The following is a 13,709-nucleotide window of genomic DNA, read 5'->3' as shown; positions in this document are numbered from 1 at the left end:
TGAACCGCTCGGCCTCCCAGTGGACCCAGACTACCTGTAGGTCGGGTTTCTCGGTTAGAGGGCTTCAGTCTGGTTTCTGGGGGTCCAGAGGTGGATGTCCTATTAGTCCCCAGAGATGGTCCCAACTTGGAAGACACAGTCTGGAGAAAGAGTCGTTGGTTAGTGACAGCATCCCAAGCGAGAGAGCCCAACTCTGGGCGCCGTAGGGTAACCATAGTGTTAGCCATTCCACAGAACAGACAGAAAATGTGCAGCGGTACAGCACAGTTCTGCAGGCTTATTAACACCAGCTTTATTATTATTTATTAACCGACTACTAAGGACATCTCATAGACCTTATGGTTTTTATATGGAGGTAATTCTATTTGCTAAACCCCAAACTTAATTCTCACACAAACTTGTTGATATCAATTGATTAAAAAAAATCCTATTTATGATCATTTAAAACTAGGTTTTTGACGTGTTAGGGGAAAAAATTTAAATTTAAAAGTTAAATCTGACAAAACCTCTTTTTTGGGGACATTTATAAAAGTGAGTCATAAATAAAGTCAGTTTTTTTACTAAACAGTGCAAAAAACCAACGTTACTTATATATTTTTTATTTCATTATATTATCATTAGGAAATAATAAAATATATACACTACCATTCAAAAGTTTCGAGGTCGGTATTTTTTATGTTTTTTAAAGAAGTGTCTTTTGCTTACCAAGGCTGCATTTACTAGATCAAAAATACAGTAAATCAGTATTGTGATATATTATTTAAATTTAATGTAGCTGTTTTATATTTTAATATTTAAAATTGTAATTTATGGCAAAGCTGGATTTTCAACAGCCATTTGGTTCTTAATATTATCACTGTTGAAAACAGTGTCTATATTTTAGAATCTTTTTTCTGGGAAGTGTAATAATATTTTTTTCAGGAATCTTAAAAGAAGAGAAAGTTCAAAATAACAGCATTTTTTTAAATAGACATCTTTATGGTCACTTTTAATCAATGTCTTTACTGTCACTTGTTCTGTAACAATTTAATGTGTCCTTTCTGAATAATTCAATTTCTTAAAAAAAAAAAATCTTTTGAATGGTTGTGTAATAAAATAAAGGTGTACAATTTGTAAATAAATAAATATAGTATTTTATAGTAGTCGAGAGAAATTATAATCAGCGTTATATAAAAATAATATGTACACACATTTAAAAACCACAACATTGCAAACTGTTTCGAAAATGTGCGTCAGGCAGACAGTAAATTTCAGTTTCTTTACTGAATTGTGACAGTCATGCTGGTAAAATAATCACACCTACAATATCAGTATAAGCTGGAAACAAATCTACAGCTCTGCCACTGTAGCGTTCACTCTGTCTACTTCCTTAAACAATGCTTTGAGATTTTGTTCTGTGCATGTGGCGTGTTAAAACAAGCAAAGCTCACCAGCCGGCTGAACCGCTCGGCCTCCCAGTGGACCCAGACTACCTGTAGGTCGGGTTTCTCGGTTAGAGGGCTTCAGTCTGGTTTCTGGGGGTCCAGAGGTGGATGTCCTATTAGTCCCCAGAGATGGTCCCAACTTGGAAGACACAGTCTGGAGAAAGAGTCGTTGGTTAGTGACAGCATCCCAAGCGAGAGAGCCCAACTCTGGGCGCCGTAGGGTAACCATAGTGTTAGCCATTCCACAGAACAGACAGAAAATGTGCAGCGGTACAGAGAGAGAGAGAGAGAGAAGCGAGAAGCAGAGGGAGGAGGAGCGGAAAGGAAGGAGGGGAAATAAGACTCGCCAGCTCCAAAAAGCAGAAGGAAAAAAAAAGAGAAAAAGCAAAGGGAAAACGCTTCTTTTGTGTTATTCCCTCAGGGCTTCTGATGCCAGGACCAGCCCAGATCTTTTCCTTTTCTCCCCGTCGATTTGAACACTCGACAAACACATGGAGTGAGTTTGTGGAAAGATTCTGTTGTCTGAATCAGTGTTCATATGAGTCAGACTCCTCTCAGGAATGTTTCCCTCCTCGTTCTGTTCTTTTCCCTCCAAGACAGTTGTTTTATTGGCAAAAACATCTCACTCATGTTCAAAAGGCAGGAAAGTGAGAGAGGGAACCGGAATTTAAAGCACTTGGATGTTACCTAACAATAATAGTAAAGCAGCAACATGCAAAAGCATTTACGTACAATTGCGTAAGCGCTCTGACATGCTGTAAGACTGGACAGCGAACAGATATAGAAAACAAAGTGTGGATGGACAAATGAGTATTTGTGCTCGTCTCTAATCACAGTATTTATATTGTAAAAACTTTTCTGAGGACTACATTTACTCTTGACATTTGGTTAGACTCAACCTAATAACACATTTAAGCTTGAATAACAGCATAGCACAATCATGCGACGACACATATAGAGCTGGACTTGTTGAAGCAGTTATTCTCATAAGGAGAAGATTGACATGGAATCACAGAGCTGCTATTAATAACTCAGTTTGAGTATCTCAAAATGTGGATGTATGTATGTGCATAAAGGACACAAACATCATGAAAGGTCTGACTGGTAACATATAACCTGGGTGTAAATCTTGAATACTTCCTAATCATAATACTTTCTTCCATTGGTGATAAAGTGTCAACATGTTTCCACTGGCTAAAGTCTCAGTCTGTACCCTTCTGTGAATCCCAGTATAAACTTACTTGACTGGTCAAAAGATGCTTTATTAGAATGCCTGATGTCTGACAGAGCCTTTAAAAATGTTACTAAATGTTAAAAATAAAATAAAAGTTTTAATAATAGTAAAAATTGAAATAAACTTAAACCTCAGATTTTACTGAAATGTGAAATCTAAATCTAATTTTCAACTTTAGTTAGTTTGTAATGTTGCTGTTTGAGCATAAAAAAGATCTGCAAAGTTACAAAGCTCAAAGTCCAATTCAAAAGGAGATATTTTATTTAACAGAAATCACTTTTCAAAAACTACAACGAACGACTCGTTTGGACTACAACGCATATTTTCCGGGATTTGTGATATCACAATTATGGGACGAGATCTGGTTGAGCTGCACTAGAGAATGCAACAAGTGTTATCACTATGTCGGAGATACGCTAACTTTCCCAAGGCAGACGAACTTAGAGTAGTTACAATCATCCGGGCTTAAATCACGCTCAAATTAATTTGATTTTGACGCAATATTTACACTGAAGCACGCATGGTAAGGGGCATGACATTTCCCGACCAGGTTGCCAATCACAACACACACTGGCCCAGCTAACCAATCACAACACACACTGGCCCAGCTAACCAATCACAACACACACTGACCCAGCTAACCAATCACAACACACACTGACCCAGCTAACCAATCACAACACACACTGGCCCAGCTAACCAATCACAACACACACTGGCCCAGCTAACCAATCACAGCACATTTCGTATTTCAGAAGGCGGGCCTTCATTTGATACAGGAACTGTTCGAGCAGTTCATGTCAGACTGGGGAGAGAGGTGTTGTAATAATGTAAAATATGTGAAAAATAATGTGTTTTTCGAACAACCTAGTATGAGAGCATGTTCTAGTACACCCCCAAAACAAAATCAAGACTTTGTAAAAGAGCTTAATAGGACCCCTTTAAATAAATAAACATTAATAAAGGTTTTAATAATACTAAAATGTAAACATTTTAGTATTATAAAAAAAAGTATTGTAAAAAAAAAAAAGGGAAAACCTTTCTAATTGTCGAAACTAAAAGTACTTAAAACACTAATGAACGTTTTAATAATAGTAAAATCTGCATTAATAAATCTAAATAAAAGTCGGAATAATTAAAGCTTTTACTAAAATGTACAGACTATATGTACTAAATAAAATATTTAATAATAGTAAAATGTAAATAAAAACAATGTTATTTACAAGTAAATTATAACAGTCAATACCTGAGGCAATATGGGGAAAACTAAATCACTAACCTTGCTTGTGCTCTTAGAGGTTTCTTCCCCTGCTTTTTTCTCAAGTTGAGGTTCTCCTTCATCTTTAAAATCAGCTGAAGGAGGACATTCTGACTTCATTGTTTCTTCTCCTTGTGTTGGCAAGGATAAAGTGTTCACATCTTTCTCTTGACTGCCATTGTCCACCATCTTTGTTTCATTCCCTCTTGTGTGGTTTGATGATGATCTGCTTCTTTTTCCAACAGCTTTATTTTCCACCTTCCTACTAGCATGAACCTTCACACTCCCTGAAGCGGACTGGTTAACATTAGTGTTTGTTTTTGCGGGATTGGCTGATCTTGGCGCAGAGGCAGCCCTGGAGATGATTTTGGCCTTCACGTTCCTCAGGTCTGGCCTGGGGAACTTCTTCGCCTCAGGTTTTGTGGCTTTGGTCAGAACAGCCCTTGTAGAAGGCTTGGCAAGAACACGTCCTTCCAGATCACTGGACTTTTCTGCAGTTTTCTTTGGCAGGTTGTCTGCTTTTGAGATGGATGTGCAAGAAGTTGTTATGTTTCTGGTATCTGTTACGGGAGTATTTTCAGGGGACACCACTGTCTCATTCACGATGTTAGTTACTTGAATGGCTGAAGACAACTCAACAAAGACAACTTCCCTCTGGGTTGCATTCACCACAGCCATGTTAGGCACTTCTGATGGTCGCCCTTCAGAAATAACTGGTAAAACACTGTTTGGCACTTCAGAGCTGGTGGAGACTTCCAGAGCAGAGACACCAATTTGGCACTTCATTATTAATTCTACTGAGGATAAAAAAAGAAAAGTGTCTTCTTCCTCTTCCTCTTTAGTGTCATCATCATCACCACCATTTACTGAAGAGTACAAGGATGTATCATCACCATCATTTTGACTAACCTTCTGTGTTACCACCAAAGTGACATTATGGTTGTCATTGTCACTCCAACAGTCTTCATTAGCATCCAGATAGACAGACACAGAATTGTCGTTGTCCTCACTGTAGTCTGGTCTGCATTCTGGGCTCTGTATGCCTGAATCATCACTGCTGGCTGTTGCTTTTCCCATCTCCACATCCAGAGGACTATCTGTTCCGGCACTGCTCAGACTACTCAAGCTATGTATAGAGTCCGGTGACATCTCACCTCTTTCATACAGGAGCAAAGTCGATGATGGGGATGATGGGGACTCGGAGGTGAAAGCATTGTTACTTTGCTCACTACTGTGCAACAGGAGACACATCCCATGCTGAGATCCCTGCAAAGGCCTCTTTGGAAGTGCAGGTGATGAAAGCTCAGACATGTTAGTTAGTTGGTGGTTCCATGGGAAATGTGGATGGAGAAACAATCATACAGCCATATCACCCATAGCTAGATCCAATCCAGCACTGATGGACAGGAAATACTCTACTTTGTAGAAGGGATTAAGGTGTTTCTCATCATTCCATTGATCATTCAGAAGATGACGTCCATTGTTTGGCTTGACACACTTTTAATGTCTCTAAGGAAAAAGAAAAGACAACAGCATGTTAGTTGCATTTCTCTAGGAATTTAAGGATTATAGAGCCTGAGATAAACACAGGGAAACCAGAGTCATAGAAGAAGCAAACCCTTCAGTAATGTTGAATTTGGAGAAATATTCTATAATATAAAGAAAATGTCTTGTACTGTCTTGTAGGGAGGTTAAAAAAAGAGCACTACTGCTCCCTACTGGCAATTTATCTCCCTACTGTTCTATACAGGGAAAGTCAAAGGAGAGAAGGGTAAGAAAATGTGGTATAAAACTTGACAAACTCTTTTATATTGCTCTTTTTTATTGCTATTGAGCCTGCCATTACACGTGTTAATGTATTTTCAGTTCATTTGTTATATAACAAAGTATTGAGATGAAATTTTGTTATTGACCAAATACTTATTTTCCACCATAATTTGCAAATAAATTCTTTAAAAATCCTACAATGAGATTTTCTGGATTTTTTTTCTCATTTTGTCTCTCATAGTTGAGGTATACCTATGATAAAAATTACAGGCCTCTCGCATCTTTTTAAGTGGGAGAACTTGCACAATTGGTGGCTGACTAAATACTTTTTTCCCCCACTGTATATATGTGTGTGTGTGTGTGTACAACAACCCACACACACACACACACACACACACACACACAAATAATATAATTAATTAAAAATATATCTCTCGCTACGTTGACTCTTGAATGCTGTTAGTCTGCTTGAGTACTGGAACAACTTGTTTAAAGCTGCCTGCATGCAAAATCCACTCGTTGCATAGTTTAGGCATGCACATGATAGTGCACCTGCACAGTCAAGTATGTGTTATGTCAGAGAATCAGAGTCACACTTTTTAATCAAATGTGGGTGATAATGTAGGTCAGATGAAATCTAATAAAAGGAGCAGGCTTTTATTGTGATATAGGCAATGGTGATAGTTACAGCCACAATGGTGGCCTTGTGTTTACAGACAAATGCTGAATGGTCCCAACCAAGTGTCTGATTGTTCTGCTCACAAAAACCTTTCATTGATCACACTAGAAGTCATCTTTTAACAAAGAACAGGCTGATATCAAGCCGGGTTAGAAGGATGAGTGGGTGGCAACATGTGTCTGTGCCCTTTCTAAGAGCTGGTGCATGATCTCATGACACTCATGTATTAATGCAAGCATTATGACGTTCTTTATTATTAAGTTATTAAGCTGAACTGCGGATATCAACTGTATGTATGTAACATTGGTTCGTTTTTAATCACAAATGATTCATTGCATCGAATTGCATTGTCTAAGTGGCATGCAAATAAATCAGTATCAGGCCAAATTCTCCTCCGCTGACCTTCCAGAGACATGCTTATGTGACAGATATGGCTACTATTGATGAGAGTGCTGCTGACGGCACAAGCTATACCGTATCCCTCCGGAGAACAAGATGAGCAAGCTTTACGGTGCAGAACAGAGACAAAATCTGATCATCTTCACTTTTAAAACTGAGATGATTTAAAACAAACTATAATATAACATAATACTTTATATGTTTGTTTGACTCCATTGAACTAGACCTCTCATCATATCACATGTACTACACAATGAATAAATGATTGAAGTTGAATGGCTGTAGAGGTCGCTTTTTGGGACTTAAAGACCCCATGAAAGTGTTTGATGAAAGTAATTTTCTTTCCTGTGTTATCATATTTGAGACTTTTGATATGTCAAGAGACTTCAAATAGCCTTTAGTTCATGTCACAAAACCATGATTTGCAACTTTTAGGGATGTAACGATTCACTCAACTCACGATTCAATTGATTTCATGATTCGAATTTCTCAAGATTTTTTTTAACAAAATGAGATTGAAGACATTATACAGTAAATGAAAAGGTGTCGTTTTATGAGGCTATTGCTGCACGTTTCTTTGTGACATTAAAATATAACAAAACTAAATTGAGATTTTAAAACAAACCCCAAATCAAACAAGTAAGTTACACAAATAAAATAAATCTCTTAATATGAACAAACTAAGGCTTTGTCTGTGCTCTTTCCATCTGGATTTAAACCAGGATCCAAACAAAGATGCAGCATGAGTAGTTTTTAATCTAAATTAGACTGTATAATTTCGAAATTTTAAGCAAAACTCTTAAGCAGCATTTTTTTTTGTCTCTGCTAAATAAATTAACAAATTTGCTAATAAGTTAACGCAAATCCTGCAAAATACATTTTCAATCAAAAATACAATAAAATGAGTAATAATGTGGAATATAATTTAAAATAACTATTTTCTATTTTTAATGGAATTTATTCCTCTGATGGCAAAGCTAAATTTTCAGCATCATTACTCCAGTCTTCAGTGTCACATGATCCTTCAGAAATCATTCTAATATGCTGATTTGCTGCTCAAGAAGCATTTCTGATTATTATCAATGTTGAAAACAGTTGTGCTGCTTTTATTTTTGTGGAAACCATGATACGTTTCTTTTCAGAATTCTTTGTTGAATCGTTCAAAAATAGCATCATTTATTTGAAAAAGGTTTTATTTATTTATTCATTTGTTTATTTATTTTTGTAACAATGTAAAAGTATTTACTGTCACTTTTAATCAGTGTAATGCGTACACAATTTTTATTTTAATTTCTAGACAAAATATATATCGTTGGAAAGGTCTGAGTCTCAAGATTCCATATTTGGTGGTTAATGTGATAGAAGTAATATTGAGAGAGATATGTATACATTTGTGGCAGAAAAATGCATTAAAAAAATTCAGTGGAGTTTGGATGTCACCCGGTGGCCATTTTTGGAATAACACATAACAAAAATTCATAAGAACCTAATTTTTTTAATATCAACTTCTAATTTGGAAAATAACTTATTTAGATATATGGCTTTAATTTTATAGCAATTTTAGATTAAAAAATATTTTGTCAAATATTTATTTTATATAACACACTTTTTTTTAGTACAGAACATTTTCTTTACACTAAATTTAAACTTTTTTGAAATGATTTCACTTCTGCAATAATCTGCTGATTGTCTTCTTTAAAAAGAGACCAACCTTATTTTGGTCTGTATTCCAAAGCGTTCATCAATTATAACAATTTAAGTTTTGATAGTGCACTTTGTTCAAAAATGGGGGGTGACAGTTAAGAGGTATTAATGTCATTTATAAAATTTTTATTGATTTGTGTTTATTTTTATTTTTGTATTATTTTTATTATATATATTTTTTAACTATTTTTAGATTTGTATGTAGACATGTAAATGGGTGATTTTTCCCACAGTGTATAAGACAATCACCATGGCGTTTCCCCCTACAATAACTGTGCTTTATAACTTATAACTTATGCAATAACTTAATTTTCAAACATACACATTTTCTAGAACCTGCTTTCAAAATGTGAAGAAGCACATGCTTTTGAATCAGAATGGTGCTTTATGGCATCATCACACCAGTGAATGACTGACAGCAACCCAGTTTTCTTTCACTAGTCTGCCCACTGGCCCTCTAGGTGAAAAAAAACAGTGAAGTGAAGGGTGGCTAATGCTTCTTCCCCTGACAGAATGATCCAGAGAATGAATGTAATGTTCTAGGACTGAACTGAGTGGATTTGTAGAACACTCCTCAGTGCCTAGGGCCCAACAGAAGATGCCCATGAACTTATATAATCAATACTGAGCCGTTTCGGAATCCGAAAGCCCAGGACTTAAGTTTCAGTGTGACCTTCCAAAGAGTTAGTGTTTCTTTTTCAGTGTGATACACAATACATTTGCTTTTCCCAGAACAAAATTACAACACCTCTATAACATTACAGAACATCTGATCAAATTTCTGCAATCATATTTAGCATCATTTCACATTTAGCACCTGCACAATTCCCCAGGTTATTATACATAATTTGGGAACTGCAGCCATTCTGTAACACGGTTTTTAGTAATTAGCGGAGTATTCCCATTAACAAGGAATTACGTTGATGACCTAGAACGAAAATATTTCCGCATGTGAGGACAAAAGGCTGGTATGTCCTCTTAAACCACCTACGCATTCATTGACAAAGCTCTTAGCATTGCAACTATTTTTGGCCACTTTTAGCATTGTTAAAAATTAGACAAAATGCATTTCCTTATGTTTGCAACGCTGCCTTACCATTATTGTCCTTATATGACTTAAAGCCTGTGCAGAAAGCCCACAGAATGATGACTAGAATAAATAACAAATTATTAAGGTGGGAAGTTACACCTCCATATAAATGTCATTCTTTCCTAGATGCGATTATGCAACAGTGTCTCAGTTTTTATGCTGGTCTCTCTCTCTTTCTCATTATAACAGTACTCTCCTCTACTTTCCCTATTAACAATCACTCGTGCACAACACAAAACCCTAATAAAATGTCAAATATTTCATTCAGAAACTACACGTTAATTCGGAAACTTAAATTATAAAGGCAATTCTTTAATATTCTTCTTCCCGCCTCCCATATAAGTGCTAAAATAGTCTCAAGCCCAAATGACGGAAGCGAGGTCTCTCTTTCTAACAGACACCTGTCTAAGTGCCCTGCTCAGACATAGACGTAGAGTAAACATAGTCGTAGAGTGAGGACTAAAGCTATTCTATTAAAACCTTTTTTTCCAAACAGCACAAACTCGGGAACTCAAGGACTTTGCACATGGCATATGTGATGTGTATGCATTCTGATAACAGTCTGGTTGCATTGTACAAGCATATCAATACTAATAAAGGAATTTGAACAAGGAGTGAGTTTGTACATTGAAAATTAAAATAACAGTTTCCCCTGTAAACTATGGAATAAAATATAGATATAGAATGAGTACTATTCTTTGTGCCTCTATCTCTCTGTCTCCATACTGTGTAATTTCACTACATAGTTGAGCATTAGCAGGCTGTTTGCTTGGCTGGAGCTTAGTGCTGGGCGGTACTACCAAAAATTTATATCACGGTATTTTCCCGGTTTCACGGTATATGACGATGGGTTTTTTTTTCATGCATGACCGGGTTTTAACCATATTTTCTACTGATTGAGAGAGGATATACTGCAGTATATTGACTTAGAATGCCCTATTTTACTGTCATGATGAGTGAATATTGTCAAAAAATACCACACTAAATAGTGACTAAACACGACCCCTTTTAACACACATTAACTAGGAGTCACTCTCATTTATAATTGCGGCAACGTCTGATAAAATGTCAATGTGGATATTGTAGATGTGTTCTTCTGTGTCATCACGTTCTATTAGTTCTACAGCTTCAGTTTCGGAACTTTCACGCTTAGTAACACATACAGCTGTTCCCTCACCACAGTGCAACAGTGAAAAGGGAACCTTTTCAAACAGTGTCGTGTTCCGAACGTTGTTTAAGCGACATACAGTATTGCGGTATTTTAAAAATTCATATCATAACAAAAATAAACACCGGTATTCGGTATGAAACGGTATACAACCCAGCACTACTGGAGCTACAGCGGTTGAAATGGTGTTTATTTCCCATAGTAGCACTTGGTGCCAAAACTGATCTCATAGGCTTATTCTAATGAATGAGCGTTAAGTCCGATTTGCACAACTCTGCATAGGCCCTAATGTGACTAGAAGAAACATTAAACACATTAAGAAAGAGCTACAGATCTACTGGTGCTTGCATTTTTATAGGCAATCATTACTGAACTAAAAGTCAAAGGACCTTGGTTCAGTTGATATTGATTTAGTACGTTTTCTAGCAAGCATAATAATGTTATTACTATAGCAAACTAAAATATCTGTCATATTGTTTTCAAAATAAAATACTGTAACTGATGCAATACCATGCATAATCCGAAACAGGAATGTACTTGTTTATTTGCATACAAATGCTCAGAAATGCAGAGTGCTGTAGTTTGTGAGCTGTAATTATGCCACATGCAAAAACAAAAACATGCAACCACATATAATGCTCATGGCTATGATGATAACATCTTAATAAGGAAGATGAACCGCTTTCAATACATGAGAACGGCCATGAAAAAAGCATTTTTATTTATGTGGTTGCACACACTTGATTCAAATATATGTTATTGCATGCACATTTTTCTATGTCAGCTCATTTATGAAACGACTAATTCTTCTAACCATACCTAATCATTTTTATCATTAAATCTGAGGCTACAAATGCACTTTTTTATGGCTAAACTCAGCTCAATCTAATGGGATTTTTGAGACAATTAGATTTTTATCACATTATATTTATACTTAAATTCAGAACAAATGGGAAATGAGAACTACATTCAAAATCAAAAATTAAACTGCATACTTACAATTTCATTGCTATATACTGACAATAAAAGTCTGATTGTGCTCATTTGCCGTTATTGTGTCTGATCACATTTTAAGTCTGTGTGATCACATTTTTAATCGCAATCTTGAGACAATTTAACAGAAAAACAAGCCATTTTTAAGCCATCTCTATTAACACATTGATAAAGTTTCACTCTGAATCCTCTCAAACAGGTAAAGGCGCCATCAATTTCTCTGGATTTCTCTCGGTTCCCAAACACTGCTGTCAGAACCAAACAGTTGCCATAGAGATGAGCTGTCTACTTTGTCATTTGCAGTGTCTGCGATACCAAAATACCCACAAGCCTCTACAGATCACTGCTATACTGACTCCAAACATTATTTTTTATAGTACTCCAGTAAAAGAGCTGCCAACATTAACAGGCCCACTAAGTTAAAAATTTTGGTTATGAATCTCATTAGGCTAGGTAAAGTAAGGTATATAGTGACAGGTGCATATACTCACTAGAGCAATTAATCTTAAAACACACACACACACACACACACACAGAGTCACGTCCCTCTAAAGCAGCGATGATTTCTGGAGCATTCTGACTTTGGTGCTGGTACATGTAATGCTGTGGCAAGTTAACAAGCGTAAACAGACCAATAGATCACTCTGGTTATGTCAAAGAGCGCTGGAAAGCATCCAAAAAGAGGACATGCTCTAATAACTACATCATTCATATATACCGCAGTGATTCGGATTCCAAAAACACACTTGTCAATACCAGCATCACATGCACAAACAAATCAACATTACATTACATAACTGTACATGTAAATAGTGTGGCGCCATACAAATACATAGGATGCGATGTATAACAGACCACAATACAAACAAGCTCCAAGCTCCAAGAATATATAAACATCTAAATTCTAATCCTAACATAAGTTATTAGACTGGGATTGTTATTGAAAAAGCCCCAGCTGACTTGAAAACCATGAAACCATCCCTCTCATACATATACAGCTGAAGAAAAGTTCTCCCATGCAACTAAACAAAAAATGGTTTTAAAATGACACATGTACCTGCATTTCAAGTGTTTCAAATCAATCCTAGAGTGTATTTCATCTTTTAAAACACACACTTTCCACAGGTAAGCCCGTCCCGGACAGAATGTCCTGTTTCATGCGATCATGGCAGTAAAAGCACTGCGAGAGAGCAGTTTCAGTCTGAGCGGAGACTCAGAGAGAGAGAGACCCCTCCCCTCTGTCTTCAGCTGCAGCCAAACTGTGTCGCAGTAACCAACCAGAATTGTCTGTGTGTGTGTGTGTGTGTGTAAGAGAGCCAGTTACTTTTCTGAGGCAGCCCTGGAATGCATTTTTCTCCTCTTACCCAGAACCCTCCATGCCAGCAGACGCAATAGCATGGACAATCCTTCCTGGTCTGCGACACACACATGAGCATCACATAAAAACACAATAAAATCTCAAAAATATCTGCATTAAACTAGGGTTGGGTACCGAAACCCGGTACCAATATGGTACCGAATCAGAAAGCAAATTTCGGTGCCTCAACGGCACCATGCCATCACCGGCACTGCAAGTGAAAAATAATTTCCCGACTGAGAAAATGCATGTGAACTCAAGTCGGAAAGCTCTAATAATACAAATCCAACAAATCTTTGTAGTAACGCGAGTGTCCATGTTGTTTTCACATTCCGACTTAAAAGCCCAACTCGGGAAATGAGAGCATTCGAGGAGCGTGTGAATGCAGTAATTACACTTGCTCTGATGGCAGCAGGTAGCCTTCCGTTAACTAAGCTAAACATGCTTAAATTAAAATGCCTAAAGCTAAACCTCCCTTGTATTCACATTTCTAAACTTGTTGTCCAACAAAAGAGAACATTATAACCTTTTTACTCCACAACACCAGTCAAATGCTTCCTTTTGTGATCTGATGTGGCTTCTTGTCACAGAATAAGGCAGAAAATATGTTCCATAGGCTACTTTAAAAAGAATACA

The 13,709-nt window shown here is 36.7% G+C and overlaps 1 pseudogene; it reads right to left on the bottom strand.

Moving 5' to 3' along the window:
* LOC107554390 (microtubule-associated tumor suppressor 1 homolog) overlaps positions 1-12,872 on the bottom strand; it is a 38,796-nt pseudogene extending 25,924 nt beyond the window's left edge.
* Positions 12,873-13,709: the final 837 nt, after the last annotated feature.

Source organism: Sinocyclocheilus grahami, unplaced genomic scaffold (genome assembly GCF_001515645.1).
Source record: "Sinocyclocheilus grahami isolate Dianchi unplaced genomic scaffold, SAMN03320097.WGS_v1.1 scaffold500.1, whole genome shotgun sequence".
In the NCBI taxonomy this organism is placed as follows: domain Eukaryota; kingdom Metazoa; phylum Chordata; class Actinopteri; order Cypriniformes; family Cyprinidae; genus Sinocyclocheilus; species Sinocyclocheilus grahami.
This window is presented reverse-complemented; position numbering and strand designations above follow the sequence as displayed.